Raw genomic sequence first — 17,798 nt, forward strand, 5'->3', positions numbered from 1 at the left:
GATGATGCATGAATCATTTTAAGTACAAATATTAGTGTTTAGAGTAAAAACACAAAATCCAAGTGTTCATACATGAAAATTAAAAAATTCCCAATTTAGAACCCTAGATAATGAACATATATCAACAATACTATATAATCTTACTTATATCCCTCAAAAATACTTAAACAAGCATGGGTATATGATTAATTTCATCAATTTACAACAGTCAAACAAAAACCCCAATTTTTTCGCAAGAACATTCAAACCTCAAATCCCTAATTTTTACATGAAAAAATTGAAAAAGGAGAGTTTAGAATGACTTAGCAAGCACTAGACGACAAAACCTTGAAGCATTTTGACTTGAAACAGAAATTTTTGTCGTATGTGAAGATTGGAGTTGAGACAAAAAGAGAGGTGTCAAAGAGAAGTAAGATGAGAGTGAAAAAATGACCCATGGACTTACCTGTAGAAATATATAGCCCCGAAGCTTGATCGATTGAGCTGGTGTTGAGAAGGTATCGAGCAGGCAGAACGTTCAAGCGGTTTTTTTTAAGCAAATCTCAATCAGTTGAAGCAGTCAAGCTTCAAGTGTCGAGATTCTCGATCAATCGAGGTAGGTGTTGAGCCAGGTGCCGAATGCACAAATACCCAAAAAAAAAAGGTTTAAAGAGCTAATTTTCATGAAATATGTGCAAAAATAAACAGGCAACATGAAAAAAAAAAATGCATACAAATGCAACAAAATCAACATGATATATCACTATGTGCTCACATCAAGTTTGGTCAAATTTTCACACAACTCAACAAACAATGTTCAAATCTCATAAACTCAAATACAATGAACTCAAGAACTAAGTAATCAAAAGATTAATCAAATTTAGCAAGGAATATGCTAGAGTGTGTGAATCCCTAGTTAGTGTACAAGAGCTATCAATTATGAAATAAAGGACCGCAAATATTCAATTTAATTACTAAAGTACATCACCTTCAAGGTACATCATATGACTCCCACATCTCCAAAATGGTTACTTGCTTCTAGCATAATCAAGGGCATACATCATGTGCAAAAAAAAATTAAGCTTTATGCTTCTAGCACAGTCAAGGGCATACATTTTTATAGAAAATTTTGTATCAAGCCCATATAATTTTTTTTTTTATTTTACCCTTTACTTTTTTAAAAGTGTTGTTGTTTGGGTTTTAGACCCAGTTGAGTCAAATACAATCAGATTTCTAACCAATTAATTAATGTGATTAATTAAGCAAATAAATTTGAATTAAATTTGAATTAAACAAACATCACATAATCACAAACCACACGACACCAAGAATGATGAACTAGGAAAACTTTTGAAATTGTGGCTTCAAAGTAAAAAACCTGGGGAGTATTTAATTTTAACAATCGCGAAGGCAACATTTCACTAATAGAATTGAATTGATGTTTATACAATAGACTTAGCCCTAAATCTACTGCTACCTTATGTAGTACTTATTGGCATAACCACATGTAGCTCCAAATCCACAGAGTCTTCTATTGTAAAACTGTTGCACACAAACTCTCTTGTTTATGACTCTGAGACTCTACTCAAAGGTTTAGATCAACTATGGTTGATTTGATTTCAACAACTTTCCTCTAAAGCCAGATTTGTTGTTTCCACAAGCTCTTTAGCTGTAACTTCAAAAGGGTATGGAAAACTCTAGATCTGTGTACAAAACACTCCTTCCTAAACTGTTGAAAATGTGTTCTAGGGCTTCATTTAAATATCCTCAAGATCCATTAAAACCTTAGATCCAATAGCTAAGGAAGAAAGTTAGATTTAAGATTTGCATAAATCTTGACCAGTCAAGATAAGTGGGACTATTTCTGCATATATCTTTTCTTACTTCCTTGAGTCTTCAATTGTGCAAAACTTCATTTGTCTTGTTTCTGAATATTTCTAGACTAAAACTAGACAAAAACTAAGTTCCAAAGGTTACAATTTGTTCATGGTTGCCAACCTTAAAATATAGACTTCAAATCTCCTCCTTCAGCAATCCATGACAAAAGCAACATACAATTAAGACTCAAAACAATTAGCCATTAACTAACAACCCTACAAACTTAACATACTTCTAGAAAGCTACAAGAAGAAGAAAGTATGTCTTGAATATAGAGTGTACAAGTCTTTCCTAAAACACAAAACAAACACATAAATGAATGTGTGTATAGAGATATAGACAGGTAAAACTTCTCACAATGCCATAAAGGAACTACAAAAACTTTGAATAACAGCATATGTGAAGTATACTTAGCCCGATACCAAATTTGTTAGAGTAAACATAACAAAGGCTAATCACTAAAGATTTTCCTCTTAGACTAGATGTTTGTATATTGCAACTGATGATCTATAGATCTGAACCTAAGAGAATCAGAAGTAATGTTGCAAATTGCTTCAAATAAACACTATTTTGGTTTTGCTTTCCTTTCTATAATGTTTATGGTTTGCTTAACTTGATAATTTTTCACTAAACCAAAACAAAATAAAAAAAATAAGACAAGAATTATGTAGCTATGAAATTTATCTTAAATGATGGCCATTTTGCAACATTTTGATTGTGTATGTATGAGTGATATTAGAACAATTCAAAACATTTAAGAATATATATATATATATATATATATATATATATATATATATATATTACAAGTCAATTCATTCCATTTTTATTTTTATTAGTGTGACCGTAAGTACTATAAGCTTGAATTTTATAGAAACATTAACTTTAGTGTGACTGTTACTTCTTTTTATCTTAAATCAAACATTAACTTCCTAAATAAATTTGTACTTTTGCTTTCCTATAAATTGTTTTCAAATTTGAGTAATTGGTTGAGTGACTATACTCAGTAATTAGTTTATTTTATACATGTATTGAAGATGGATTGTGGGTTAAGAACAAGTTTTTGGGCTAGATTTTAGGATAATTATATCTAAATATATTTATTTAAAATAGGTGGAATTATATTTATGCAGATCAGTTGCTAATACCTTAAACATCCTTAATTAGCATTATAAGGCTAATATAAGGAGGTTCAACTCCATGTTTCAATGAATTCTATGAGAGAGAGTGTCGATGCCCTAATGAAGAAAAAAATTCTTACATCTTTCAATTGAATGTCCAAAACCACCACAAAATTGGGTCGTTACTTCTGATAGTTGGAGAAAAACCCCGTTTTGCATAGCCAAAGAGTTTTTTTTTTTTGTTGAAAAGGTGCCAAAGAGATTGATAATGGGCTAAGTGCTTTGCCTAGACATGACTCGCTATGTGACCTTGACATTGCTATATATAGTTAAAATATTATTAAGGATGGTTGATGAGATCAATGCCTTGGTCAGATATTTCATATGAAAAGTGATAGGTTCAACAAGTCTGATATGTACAACATATGTTTGCAGTTAATTGAGTTCATGATCAACTGATTGTAGGGAACAAAATATAATGCCTACTTGGTCTAAAGTTTTTGCTATAATTGTAGGTGATTTTAGCAATGAACTATCCACCATTTGTGTTATAATATATGTACTACATTTTTCAAAATCATCTTACATAAAAGCCTATAGCATTATATGCGCATCATGGAGGCAACTTCCTAGTTACAAAAATTTAAGCAACCTACCAAATACTTTCTCAACCACTCTATTCTCACAACCAAATATGGAGACCTTGATCACAAACAGCCAAGTAATTATCTCAATGAAATTAAAGAAATCATTGTAAGCACCAACATAAAGAGAATGTGATTAAACAAAGAGAAATTTGCTAAAAACATATTCATTTATCAAAATTCAATTGTTTTTAGTTGGACTTCCGTATCCTTTTAAAAAAAGTGAAAAATACTTTTAATTCACCATCGATTTTATTTATTTATTTTTTATCACTGTGGCTCATACCACACAAAATAGCAGTAAAAAACTTACAAAGAAACCTACAAATTATGAATTCTAACACAAAATTTAAAAAAAAAAAAAAAAAAAGCTAACTTCATAAATAATCAATTAGAATGTTTCTTTTTCTTTTTATTTAGTTCTAAAATAAAATACATTTACAACTTTCCCAAACCAAAATCTCAAACACCCAAAGACTCCAAGTGAATCATAACCTTCACAAAATCTACAATGTCTAAATTCAATATCAAAATTGTAATCTACCATCACTAAATAAAAACGCAAGCCCCCTTCTTGGGCCATAGCCTACTCATATGGGTTACGAATAAATGATACCGCAACGTTGAAGTTATGTAGGTGTCATTGAAAGGTTGAAGGTAAATGACATCATTTTTTGTCTAAAGTATATTTGAGATGGGATGGTATGAAAGGTTGTGGACATGTGTATTTAAAGGAGTAAAAGTGAAACGGATGAATGGAAATGCAAAGAGTTTTTTGTGTGTGAGAGATGAAAAGTCTTGAAACATTAAACCAAATTAAACAAATAGTAGTCTTAAAATATTGAATAAAAAAAGTAACAAAAATTAGTCTTGAAATATTAAACCAAAGGAAATAAAGAGTCTCCACATTTAAATTTGTTCTTATCTCTAATATGGCCTAAGCGTATTTCAATTTTCTTCATAAAGTGCGCTACATGGTAGAATCTCATGTTCTCTCGTATGAAGTCTCTGTTTATATATATATATTGATTGATTGATTGATTTGAAGTCAGCATTTTTGCAATGCCATTACTTCTACCAAAGATTTATTAAATGAGTTTGATATGCACCTCGCTTGTATGAGTTTCTAAGGCTATATCCACCAGTAGTTTTCCTTGCTCAAATTGATCATGAGGCAACAAAACTCGGAAATTTAATTTTACCAGCTATATTTCAAGTCTGTTTACCAACAATCCTTGTTCATCATGACCAGGAATTTCATTTTTCCCATTCAGATGGGGTCCCCGAATAAGCATTGGACAACATTTTTCTATGACAGAAGCCAAAATGACTCTGTCAATGATTCTACAACACTTTGCCTTTGAGCCTTACCCATCTTATGCTCAAGCTCCTTTCTCAATCATGACTCTTCAACCACAATATGGTGCTCATATTATTCTACATAAGCTCTAGAATATAAAATATCAATTGCTGTTAAATAAGCTTTGCATTCATGACAAATATAACATCTCATATGTGTTGGAAAATTTAGACCCCGGTTGATAGAATTAACAAGTTTTAAACCCAAGTTGTTAATTAGATTTATTATGCATAAAACTTGTTAAAACAAACAAACATCAATATCATGTCACAAATAATATGCAGCGGAAAAGTAAATAAGACAAGATATGATGACCCAAAAAAACCAATGAAACCAACTAGTTTCACAGTAAAAAACCTGAGGGGAAACCTTCCTGAAAAGCAGTTCACTATAGTAAAGAGAAGTTTCAGATCTAGTACAAAACCTTTGTCTCTAGACTCTACAATCCTCATAGATGAACTCATAGCAAAAACCTTCTACCGCTTCAAAACTTCTGAACTCTTCAAAATATCAACGCCATCCTTTAATGCACAGATCCCAGTACGGGACTCACTCTTTTGTACGGATCCCAGTACGTGACTCACTCACCAACTTGAGAAAGAAGAATGTTGGCTACAAAGTTCTTCACTTCATCAACAATGAAGATCAAGAAGCACTTGGTTACAAAACCCTAAGGCGTAAAGACGCAGTAACTTCTTTCAGAGAGAATAGGGCTTCGGTCACTTTTTACATATGTTCTCCTTGTATTCTCTTATGTGACGGCCTCTAAAATATATCTTATATATGTCTAGGGTTGTGAGAAAAGAAACCCTACACAAATACAAAAGCGTGGCCTAAAAATCAGATCAAAAATTCTGATTTTCGTAACCTCGATAGATACCTCGATAGATAGTAGGTGTCGAGCCTCATTAAACCTTGATAGATAGCTATCTGTCGAGCAGCTGTCCACAGGTGTCTAGCTATTTGTCCGCAGGTGTCCAACTATCTGTCCAGCTTTAGTAAACACCTTTTTTTTCACTTGTTTCTTGGTCAAATCTTCATGACTTTAATACTAGACTTGAACAATATGTTCTTTGAAGTATTAAACGCATACTAGATCTACCCAAATACAAGTAAAGTGCGTTTTGTCAAAGGATTAGCCAACTACATAAAATATGTCCTTAACAATCTCCGCCTTTGGCAATCCGTGACAAAACCACAACAAACAAATCAACATATGAGAGAAGTCAAATAAAACACTCAACTCATACTCACTTGTTGAATACAATAAAATCTACCCTAATACAAACTCTTGAAAAACTTTGCAAGAAGAAAGTTCATGACAAGTAGATTTTGACAACTTGTATTTGTGAAACACTTTAAGCAAAACACATCAAGGCATCTTTATGTGAAGTAAAAATAATAGATTGCATACAAAACAAAGAAACATGTGTATAAATAAAGAACAAAAAAAACACATGTAGAGGTAGGTGAATAAAACATACATCATCACATATATATCAAAGATAAGCATAATGTATGTAAACATGGTCACAAGATCTAAGATACAAGAACAAGAAGCTAAAAGTAGCTCCTACAACAACAAGGAGGTAAACACTCTCCCTAACAAGATGAAACACATCTCCCCCTTACAGAGGCATGTATTTCTCCCCCTAACATGTAGAATCTTAAAAAGAAACCTCATATTTCCACAATTTCTCCACCTTTTTGTCATGATTGACAAAGGGTACAAGAAGCTAGAAAGCTTCACCCGAGAAATATAACGATGATCAAGGATGATCAAGGAGGCAAAAAGAATCCATAAAAATGCATGAATGTAATGAAACAAGATGCTATAGATGACAAGATAAGAGAAACATGCAAAACATGTGAAAAACAATGCATGCAAAGGATCCCGATGAATCGAGAGGTGTCGAGAAGCTATCAAGCATACCTCAATGGATTGAACAGCTATCGAGGGGACAGGAACTTTCTCGATCGATCCACCTAGCTATTGAGAGGTGCCGAGATTGTGATAAAAAACCAACTGAAGATCTCGACAGATAAGCCAGGTATCGAGAGGTGTGAAGGAGGTGTCGAGATGGCTTAAAACCAGCTTTTCAAGAAGAGAAAAACATAGATATGAATGCAATCAAACATGCTGTTCAGCCAATGATCCAACCAACATTTTAACCTCTCAAAAACATCTCTCAACCAACAAAGAGTTAAGAATATAGCTCCCAAAAACACACACACACACACACTAAACAAGTCTAACCAATTTTATATTTCAAAAACAAGTTAAAACAGTTTAGTGAGCATATGTCAACACATGTAAACCTTGTGATGGCCAAATCACATTGTACCTACACATGTATCAAGAGTAGCAAAGAATATTGCATGTTGTGTGTGAAAAACATTGTAAGATTGCATAAGTGTCTTAAGGTTATGACGATTTAAGATATGAGAAAATCACTTTAACTCACACACAATCATAAATGTTTGATGGGGACTATCGCCTTTGAGGTACATCCTATAACTCTCACGTCTCCTAAAAAACAAGCTTGCAATCATATTTAAAGCATTTTGTTCTTTTTGCTTTTATTTTCTTTGCATATTTTTTTTAATTAAGCAAACCATGCATGGGTATACAAAAGAAAGAAAAGAAATACTCAATTATGTTAAGCTTTTGACATTGCACTTTTATTATGCCGAAGCATACAGATGTCATATCATGATTGGCGGGTAACAGTGCTAAGATGGTTATTTATGCCTTTCTCTTAGGATTTTCTAGTCCTTCCCGTCAAAAAGAGTGATACGAGTGTTAAGTACAAGAGATCACTTAACCTTACTCATCACAAACAAAGAGCCACAAAGCTCACTTGCTTAGTTGTGCATAAGAATGCTCATCTAAGCTACAAGAAATACAAAGTTTAGAGAACTTTGTTTCAATGGCCATTTTAAGGTTCACAGGAACCGATGTACACAAACATACGCTGTTTTTGTATTTTTTTGATTTTTGATTTTTTTTTTTTGAAAACAAAACAAAATAAAAACTAAACAACCAAACAAAAACAGAAAAACAACATGAAAGCATGAAAGAAAGATGCAGATGCATGAAAACATGATTTCAAAAGTAGATAAGAAATTAAGCAAAGAAAGTCCTACTTTAGATAGAAAGAATTAAAGCAGAGCATAAACAGAAAAGACAATTAAGTCTTAGACTTATTTCTCACCCACACAGCACGAGTCTTTGGCCGTGAAGATGAAAAGACACGTGTCCTAGTATGACTACTAAAGGACATGGAAGAATTAAAATTCTCCCGAAATTGAGTTAAAAAACTCAAAACTTTTAATAACTCACCAAGAATAGGTACAGAGCCTTTAGACAAAGGATGAGACCTATTGGACACTCGCTTATGAGGAAACAACTTGAAACAATTAGAACAAGTGTGTCTAGAAACACCAGAATGGTGACAAACATGAGCAGTTTTAGAACTACTCGGCTTCCCAGAAGGAGGTCTAACCTTAGAGGTTGACAAAGACCTCAACTTAGGACAATTTGGCCTAATATGACCAACAATGTGACAATGATGACAAGTGAGGACAAAAACAGATTTTTCTTTCATCCTAGGAGGAGTTTTAGACATAGGTTTAGAAACTTTAAGGTTAACATCAGATTATTTACCTTTGTCTATCCTATCAATATTAGCCTTCAACTCTTGATCATTCCTTTTAAATGGAGGAATATAAAAATCTTTTTCATTTGAGTTAGGCTCAACAACAAGTTTGACACTAGTTAAATTTTCAACTTCAGTTTTAAATTCAACTAGTTGCTCTTCCAAACTCTTAATTTTGTCCACTTGAGATGAAATTTGATTTTTAAAATTCTCATTCAAATTATTTCCTTCATCCAATTTTGCAATCAAATCATCTCTTTCAAGTTTGACTTTTTTAAAATTAGCCTTTAATTTTGTAGAACACTCAAGAGATTTCATACAAGTATTATAAAGCTTGCAATAGGCATCTTGAACATCATCATCATCATTCAACACAAGATCATGTAAATCAAAGCAATCAAGATATTCCATGACAATGGGGGTCAAGGATCACACTCAGGAAATTAATCCAATCAAAGTGTACCCGTTCTTATACCACTTGTTGAAAAATTTAGACCCCGGTTGATAGAATTAACAAGTTTTAAACCCAAGTTGTTAATTAGATTTATTATGCAAAAAACTTGTTAAAACAAAAAAACACCAATATCATGTTACAAATAATATGCAGTGAAAAAGTAAATAAGACAAGATATGATGACCTAAGAAAACCAATGAAACCAACCAGTTTCACAGTAAAAAACCTAAGGGGAAACCTTCCTGAAAAGCAATTCACTATAGTAAAGAGAAGTTTCAGATCTAGTACAAAACCTTTGTCCTTAGACTCTACAATTCCCGTAGATGAACTCACAGCAGAAACCTTCTACCGCTTCAGAACCTCTAAACTGTTCAATATATGAACGCCACCTTTTGATGCACGGATCCCAGTATGTGACTCACTCCTTTGCAAGAATCCTAGTACGTGACTCACTCACCAACTTGAGAAAGAAGAATGTTGGCTGCAAAGTTCTTCACTTCATCAACAATGAAGATCAAGAAGCACTTGGTTACAAAACCCTAAGGTGCAAAGGCGCAGTAGCTTCTTTCAGAGAGAATAAGGCTTCGGTCACCTTTTACATATGTTCTCATTGTATTCTGTTATGTGACGGCCTCTAAAATATGTCTTATATATGTCTAGGGTTATGAGAAAAGAAACCCTACACGAATACAAAAGTCTGGCCCAAAAATCAGATCTGAAAATTCTGATTTCCGTAACCTCGATAGATACCTCGATAAATAGCAGGTGTCGAGCTTCATTAAACCACGATAGATAGCTATCTGTCGAGCAGCTGTCCACAGGCGTCCGCAGGTGTCCACAGGTGTCCATCTATCTGTCTAGCTTCAGTAAACACCTTTTTTTCACTTGTTTCTTGGTCCAATCTTCATGGCTTTAATACTAGACTTGAACAACATATTCTTTGAAGTATTAAACACATCCTAGATCTACCCAAATACAAGTAAAGTGTGTTTTGTCAAAGAATTAGCCAACTACATAAAATATGTCCTTAACAATATGTATATTGAGACTTTTGGCAAAGTGTCGCATACTCGCATCTTCCTTTCATGTTTACTATTTTCATTCAGTAAATTGGCTATTAAATGATAATACTGAAGTTGTTATAAGATAAAGTTAATATCTTTATTCATAGTTTCTTTTAGTAGTTGGCATATGGATGGTATTATACACATTAACCTTTGTCCCATTTTTAAAAATCTTCCTATCCTTTTGAAAGTACGAAAAACACTATTATAGTTAAATTTATACTCCCTGTGTGTGCACAAAAATGCAAGTTTTTCACATTAAAAGTTAAAACATTATGACAGAGAAGTTTGCTTTAAGAAATTTTGTTGAAAATTTGGAACATGCTAATTTGTGGGGCATGTGATTTGTCTAAAATGTATGGGGCTGATTAGTTTTAAATATTTTGATTTTTCTTTTTTTTTTGGTGAGGTATTATTCCTAAATTGTGAATCCTCTTCATTGAGAAGTTTGGGTTTTGCATAACTAATATTAGGTTGTGTACCCTACGTGCATATGTGTAGGGGAGAGACAGTAGAAGAGCCATAGGATGGAGTTACTGCACGTAGCCAGCAGTAGAGCCCCCCCCCCCCCTCCAACTCCAAGTCTTGGCTTTGTCCCTAATTATTAACAGATCAATCAAAATCTTTATCTCAACTAAAAAGTTACAAAATGAAATCAATAAAAAATGTTTGAAAAAGTCAACCCGAAAAAAAAAAAAGTAAAGCATTGATTATGAGTCTGGTTAATGGATACCCTATTGGAATTTGTTAATGGACCATTTAAGAATTTTTTTTACTACTTTTGTGGGAAATATAGAAAGCCGTCAGCAAAATCAATTTTTTTTTTTTCTCTCTTTTCATAAAAATTTTCTTAAAATATTTCATAATCCAATGCCCTTAAAGCATCAGTTAACTTTTCCCACTAATTATTACAACCTACACAGTCAAAGGATAGTCCTTGCCTAAGATGACTCATGCTCATAGTCTCTATCTTTGTGTGTAATCCAACTGCACCAATAGTAAAAATTCGTAACACATTTGTATTTCAACATTGTCCACACAATGAACTATATGATTATATCATCAATCACACTATAACCAATCTTTGTCAATATGATCACAAGAAATATTACCATATAAAAGCCACAGCTTTTGTCACAACTATTTTTCGTTGAAGACTGAGACTAACTACTTCTCACTTTTACATGAACCTACTACTAATTATCCACCACTCATAGCCTACCATGTGGACATTTGTGAAAATATTTATAGTCATTTTGCAAACATTCTTCCATTCCCCATTTGCTGAGGAAGCATACGACAGAAGCTTTGGATCATGTGAAACCATGACCATTCTTTTATGTTCACCCATGTCTCAATTCCATCACCATCTCACCTTGTTGAAAGGAAAGCTTCGACTAGCCACATAGCTGGGCTTTCCCATACAAAAATTAACATCATACATAGGAAAAATCTGCACCAACTAGTAAAGTTAAGCATACGGAAGTGTTAGAATTGTGTGGTTAAATGATTAAATTTACCATATCCCAATAGCTTAAGATTTTGGGACAATCGGTAATTTGACATGAGATCAGAGTAGGAGGCCCTGAGTTTGATCCCCATCTCCTCCACTTTACCTCCCATTTAATATCCCACGTGTTGGGCCTCACCTATTAAAATGGTAGTTTCGGCTCACACTTGAGGTGGAGTTTTAGAATTATGTTGATAAATGATTAAATTTACCATTTTCCAACAGCTTGAACTTTTGGGACAAGACGTAATTTAACTAGAAGTCTATCACACCGTGTTTGATCTGCTTATGTGCCTTCTTTACAAAATCCAATTGTCCAACACGACCATCTTGTAGTTTCTTCGAGTACTCGATTGTCATCTAAGCACTAATGTGGCCATTAAAATTTATACACATTAGTATCTTCTTTTATCTTTTAACATCGGGCATGCCAATGGTGCAAATTGTTAGTCATGTATGCATTTTCCACTAGCAAGCTGATTGTAGGGAATAAATTGGAGTTAAAACGGTTGAGATATCCTGAAAATCGTGCAAAGCGTGTCAGCTCACTTCTCGAGCCAAAAATTTTGATCCAACCATTAGAATTTCATTTTCTTTAGTTTTATGAAAACTAGACATCTAGAGCTTTCCAGGGACATCAGGATCAGCTCAATTGGAGTTTGATAAGGCCTTCAAATATGCATCTGAAGCCAAGTTAGGGAAGAAGCCAAGATTACAGATATTAGCATTAGACCTGGCGACCATTGAAGGGTTGCCAACCCCAACTAGCGGCTTAGTGGACGCCAAAAGTTGAAAGGCCACTTTTGGCCTATAAATGCTCCCAAACCCCTAGATTTTGGGTAGATTAGAGCACTTTTTTTGGTAGATTCTCTCTCTTTTCCTCTTTAAATTATCTCCCAAACACACCAAAAAACCTTTGATTTCTATCTTTTCTCAACAATCAAGAGGTTTCTTGCACTATTTGCCTTTTCCTTGGTCTTAGGACCTTGGATTTGAGGTTCTAAGGGTGTAGTGTTAGGATTAGTGCCCTTAAATCCTATTGTATGATGCTATGCATGATATTATGTATGACATTATGTATGACATGATGTATGACTTAATATTGTGATTGATAAAGTTATTTTATTATTATCTAAAATAATGGTAACATGAATATGGGACATTATCATATAGTCCATGAGATGCATTGTATGTGATTTATGTGAAAAGTCACAGAAGATGTAAATCACAAGTTCTTTGTAAACTCAGAATTTATAGTTCGTAGTCGGTGATGAAATTAGGCATTTCATCTGCGAAGACTATAACGTGTCAACTAAGATGATTTGTCTTGATCATGGAAGTGGAGACTTCTAGTTGATATGTTGATATGTTGATATGTTTTAAGAGTTAAAACATATTGAACAGGACCGCTATGAGATTTATTATTCTCCTAATGACTGTCAAATGAATAATAAATCTCACGACTTCTATTTGCATGAACTCTTAATCCTGAGAGAATAATAGACCTGATCATGAAGTGTAGGTTGCTTTGATATATCAGGAGTGAGATCTGAAGTGACGGTCAAAACCTCAGTATGTTGGGCAGCCACATTTAGTATTGATGGAACATATATTCTCAAGATGGAATTCATAATCTCTTGATGGAGATATAAAATATTCCCTTGAGATAACTTTAATGGGTTCAGTTATTGAGAGAGTTAGGCCTAACCACTTTAGTAAGAAATTACTAAAGTATATATTTATGAAATTGGATTTCATAAATATATAATGAATAACTTTAAAAGATTAAATTGGGTACTCAAGGATAAGATGTAGTAATTTACAAAGTGGCAGTCTACATTTATGACTTTGTGTTACCACAAATATTTTATGAAGGGGTTACGTGTATAATAAAGTCTTGGGATATAATTTATTAATAAGACCTAGAGTGCAATTATATTTATATAGTGGTATTAAATATAATTAATGGTAACTTTGGGTTTGTCAAGAGTTGATGGAAAAGCCCAAGACCCATTGAAGCTAGTGTCTTATTGGTCCCTTTTGGTCTCACTCCAAGCCACACACTAAAGCCCAATTGGAAAGGCCCAATAGGCCAGCCCAATTAGATAATCAGTTAGTTATAAAGGGAGAAACATACAGAATTTTTATTTAGTGAAAAAAGGAAATAAGAAACGGTGTGTGAGAGAGTATGAGACACACTTTCATTCTCCCTTTGAAAACTGATTGAGAGACCACACATCTTGGGCGTAAAGTGGAATTGGAGTGAAGATTAAAAGTGTTCTCAAGTGCTTCTAATCTTTGTTTTGAATTTCTCCACACCAAGGTACGCTATCTTGTTCTTAAATTCTAAAATTTACATAGTGCACGTTATCAATCATGAATGAAATAGATCCTTATTTGTTACTTCCGCTATGTGTTTTGTATGAGATACAAAACCATAATTTTTCCTTCAATTGGTATCAGAGCCAAGTTTTCATATCATGATTATATAGCGTGTGACTGAGTTTCAGAATCTAAGAAAACCGTTATCTTTGTAGTTTCAAATTTCTACATAAAGTTATTGTTGCCAATGATATGTAGTTATTCAATTGGTATTGAAATAGCTGTTATATATATATATATATATATTTTTTGTTTCTATTCGATTCCATATCCACACCAAGTCGGCATCATTATAAATGTTTAATATATGCATATGGAGATGCCGTGTTCTTGATATGGTTATTGAATGAATAACCGTGCTATGCTAATGCTTTTGCACCGCTTGGATGGTATTGTATCACTTGGGAACAATAAATGTTCATCCAATCCGTGTATAAGGAAGTGGTATAAGACTTATGCATCATTTGAAAATTTATTGCATGGCTTACTTTATTGCATGGCTAAGATTTCAATTTATGGCTTGCATATTGTTGCATGGCTTGGAGTGTGATTGTAAGGCTTGGATTTAATTTGCATGGCTTGGTTTGTACGAATATATATATATATTTGATTTGGCCATCTTGCATGAATTAAAGTAAGAGTCAACAATCAGTAAGTTATATATATAATATAATAATCATATATTATATATTGTATTATATATATATATAATATAATATAATATAGTTTTGTAATATATGAGTTTTTTTTTTATTACGTTATATATATATTTATATATGTTAATGCTAGTTTAATAAAATTTATTCTTAATGAGATAAGGATTATGTTTTTCACGTGTCTAGCATTATTATGGTTCTTCGTCTTAAAAACCTTTAATTTAAAATATCTAGTGGGAGAGAGATACAAGGGTTGGATCTCACGGCCTCCATTGTTGGTTCATAGTAGTGTGAAATATATACTTTGTCTTTGCCTCGAGCTTAGCATTCCATGCGGAGAGTATTTATTTCATGGTTCTACAAGATTGAATTTCCTGGTTTATAGTTGTTTGATAAATACCTTGTCTTAGCTTCGAGCTTTGCATTCCATGCAGAGGGTGCTTTATCGTGGTACTACAAAATAAGCCTGTTAAAGGGATGAAATGTGGTTACACATGATTCAAGACAATGGTATACACTAGACTAAGTATTATAGTATCCTCTATGCTGAGTTCTTACTATTATTACTTAGAGACTAAATGAAAAATGGCATATTATTAGTGTTTGATAAGAGTTATCATGATAACACTAATAATGAGAATAGTTCTCAATCAATTATAGTATTTTATGTTCACTCTATGTGAGGGATATTAAATATGAGATTGGGTTGTCGTTGCATATATTATTTTATGGTTTTATTAAGGTTCCATATTATATGCTTATATGCTAAATTGATAATGTCCAGTTTGCTTATTATATTCATGTTTATTATTTTCAGATTTTATCATGGCATCATTTAGCCCACTTGTTTCTATTCTTAACCAAAACAAACTGACTAGATCCAACTATGTTGACTGGAAAAGAAATTTGGACATTGTTCTTACTGCTGAAGAGCACAAATATGTGCTTACTCAACCATGTCCTAACTTTCCTTCATTAGATGCTCCTCCTGAGGAAAAACAGCGATATGATCGTTGGCAGAAATCTAATGAGATGGCCAAGTGCTACATCCTAGCATCTATCTCAAATGTTCTACAGCATCAAATGCAGGATGTAGAACTTGCTTCGGACATAATGCATAGTCTGAAGGAGATGTTTGGTGAGCAAGGCCGTCTGCAAGGCAAGAAATCATGAGGCAAATTTATAATACCAAAATGGCTACAGGAAGTTCAGTGAGAGAGCATTGTCTTAGGATGATTGCTAATCTGAACACATTAGAAGTTTTAGGTGCCGACATTGATGGAGAATCCCAAGTGGATATGATACTCCAGTCACTACCAGAATCATTCAAGGAATTCAGACTCAATTATAATATGAATAAAAAGATTTATTCTTTGTTTGAATTAATGAATGAGTTAGTGGCGGCGGAAGACATCCTTGGTACTTCTAGTGTTGAAGCCAATGTGAGTGAAGATTCTACTTCTCAACCTAAGTCGAAAGGTAAGGGTAAGAAGAAGAAGAAGAAGGACTTCACTAAGAAAGATGGTAAACAAATTGCCTTAGGGGTTGCCAACAAAGGAAAGAAAACCAAAGGAAAGTGTTTCCATTGTGGTGAGAAAGAACATTGGAAGAGGAATTGTCCAATATTCAAGGCTGCCAAGAATAAGGGTATGAAAAGTTCATTTCTTCTTGAAATATGTTTGGTACAGAATCCAACAGATTCCTAGTGTGTGGATTCAGGTTGTACTAATCATATCTGCAATTCTTTGCAGGGGTTCCAGGAGACCAGAAAGTTGAATGAGGGAGAACTATCTCTTACTTTGGCTGATGGGAGTAAGATTCCAGTTGAAGCTGTTGGAGTGTTTAATTTGTGTTTTAAGTCTAGAGTTTTAATATTGGAAAACTATTTGTATGTACCTAATGTTCGTAGGAATTTAATTTCTTCAACTTACTTAGGTAAACATGGATATTGTATTATCCTGAAAGACAATGTTGTAATAAAGAAGAATAAAGTGTTTATCTGTTCTAGCAATATTGTAGATGGTCTTTATATTTTAACTCCTGATAAGCATGAATTATACAATTCTGAATTAGATAGTAACTCTCATATGAAATCATTAAAGAGAAAGTTTCCTTCTACTAGTGATGCATATCTATGGCACTTGCGTTTAAGTCATATTAATTCAAGTAGGATTCAAAGACTAATCAAAGATGAACTTTTACAGCCCATGGACTTTGATGGTTTTCCAGTTTGCGAATCTTGTTTGGAAGGTAAGATGACCAAATGACCTTTTAATGCAAAGGGTAGAAGAGCCCAAGATTTGCTAGAACTAGTACATTCAGATGTATGTGGTTCTATGTCAATCCAAGCAAGAGGTGGCTATGAGTATTTCATTACTTTCACTGATGATTACTCTAGATTTGGTTATGTGTACCTGATGAAACGGAAGTCCGAAGCCTTTGAAAATTTCAAAGAGTTTAGGGTTGAAGTTGAGAATCAATTGGGTAAACACATAAAGGTCATTCGATCTGATCGAGGTGACGAATACCTTCTTGGTGATTTTAAGGATTACTTGACTGAAAATGGGATTATATCCCAGTTGACTGCACCTGGAACTCCATAAAAAAATGGTGTAGCAAAAAGAAGGAATAGGACTCTTTTAGATATGGTTAGGTCCATGTTGAGTTATTCGACTCTACCAATTTCTTTTTGGGGATATGCCTTAAATACTGCAATGTATCTTCTGAATTTAGTACCTTCGAAGTCTATTTCTAAAACACCTGTAGAGTTGTGGAATGGGCATAAGCCTAGTATGAGACATCTCCACATTTGGGGTTATCCAGCACATGTGTTGAAAGGAAAGTCTGACAAGTTACAATCTAAAACAAAAGTGGTATTTTTTGTAGGGTATCCAAAAAGAACAGTTGGAGGTTTATTCTATGGTCATAAGGATAATAAAGTGTTTGTTAGCACAAATGCCAAATTCTTGAAAAATGACTATATGAATAATTTTACTCCTAGAAGTAGAGTTGTCTTGGCTGAAATGAATGAACCTATAGTTGAACAACCAATGGATGAAACTAGGGATGATGTGACTGTATTATATACACC

Source organism: Castanea sativa, chromosome 11 (genome assembly GCF_040712315.1).
Source record: "Castanea sativa cultivar Marrone di Chiusa Pesio chromosome 11, ASM4071231v1".
Lineage (NCBI taxonomy): Eukaryota > Viridiplantae > Streptophyta > Magnoliopsida > Fagales > Fagaceae > Castanea > Castanea sativa.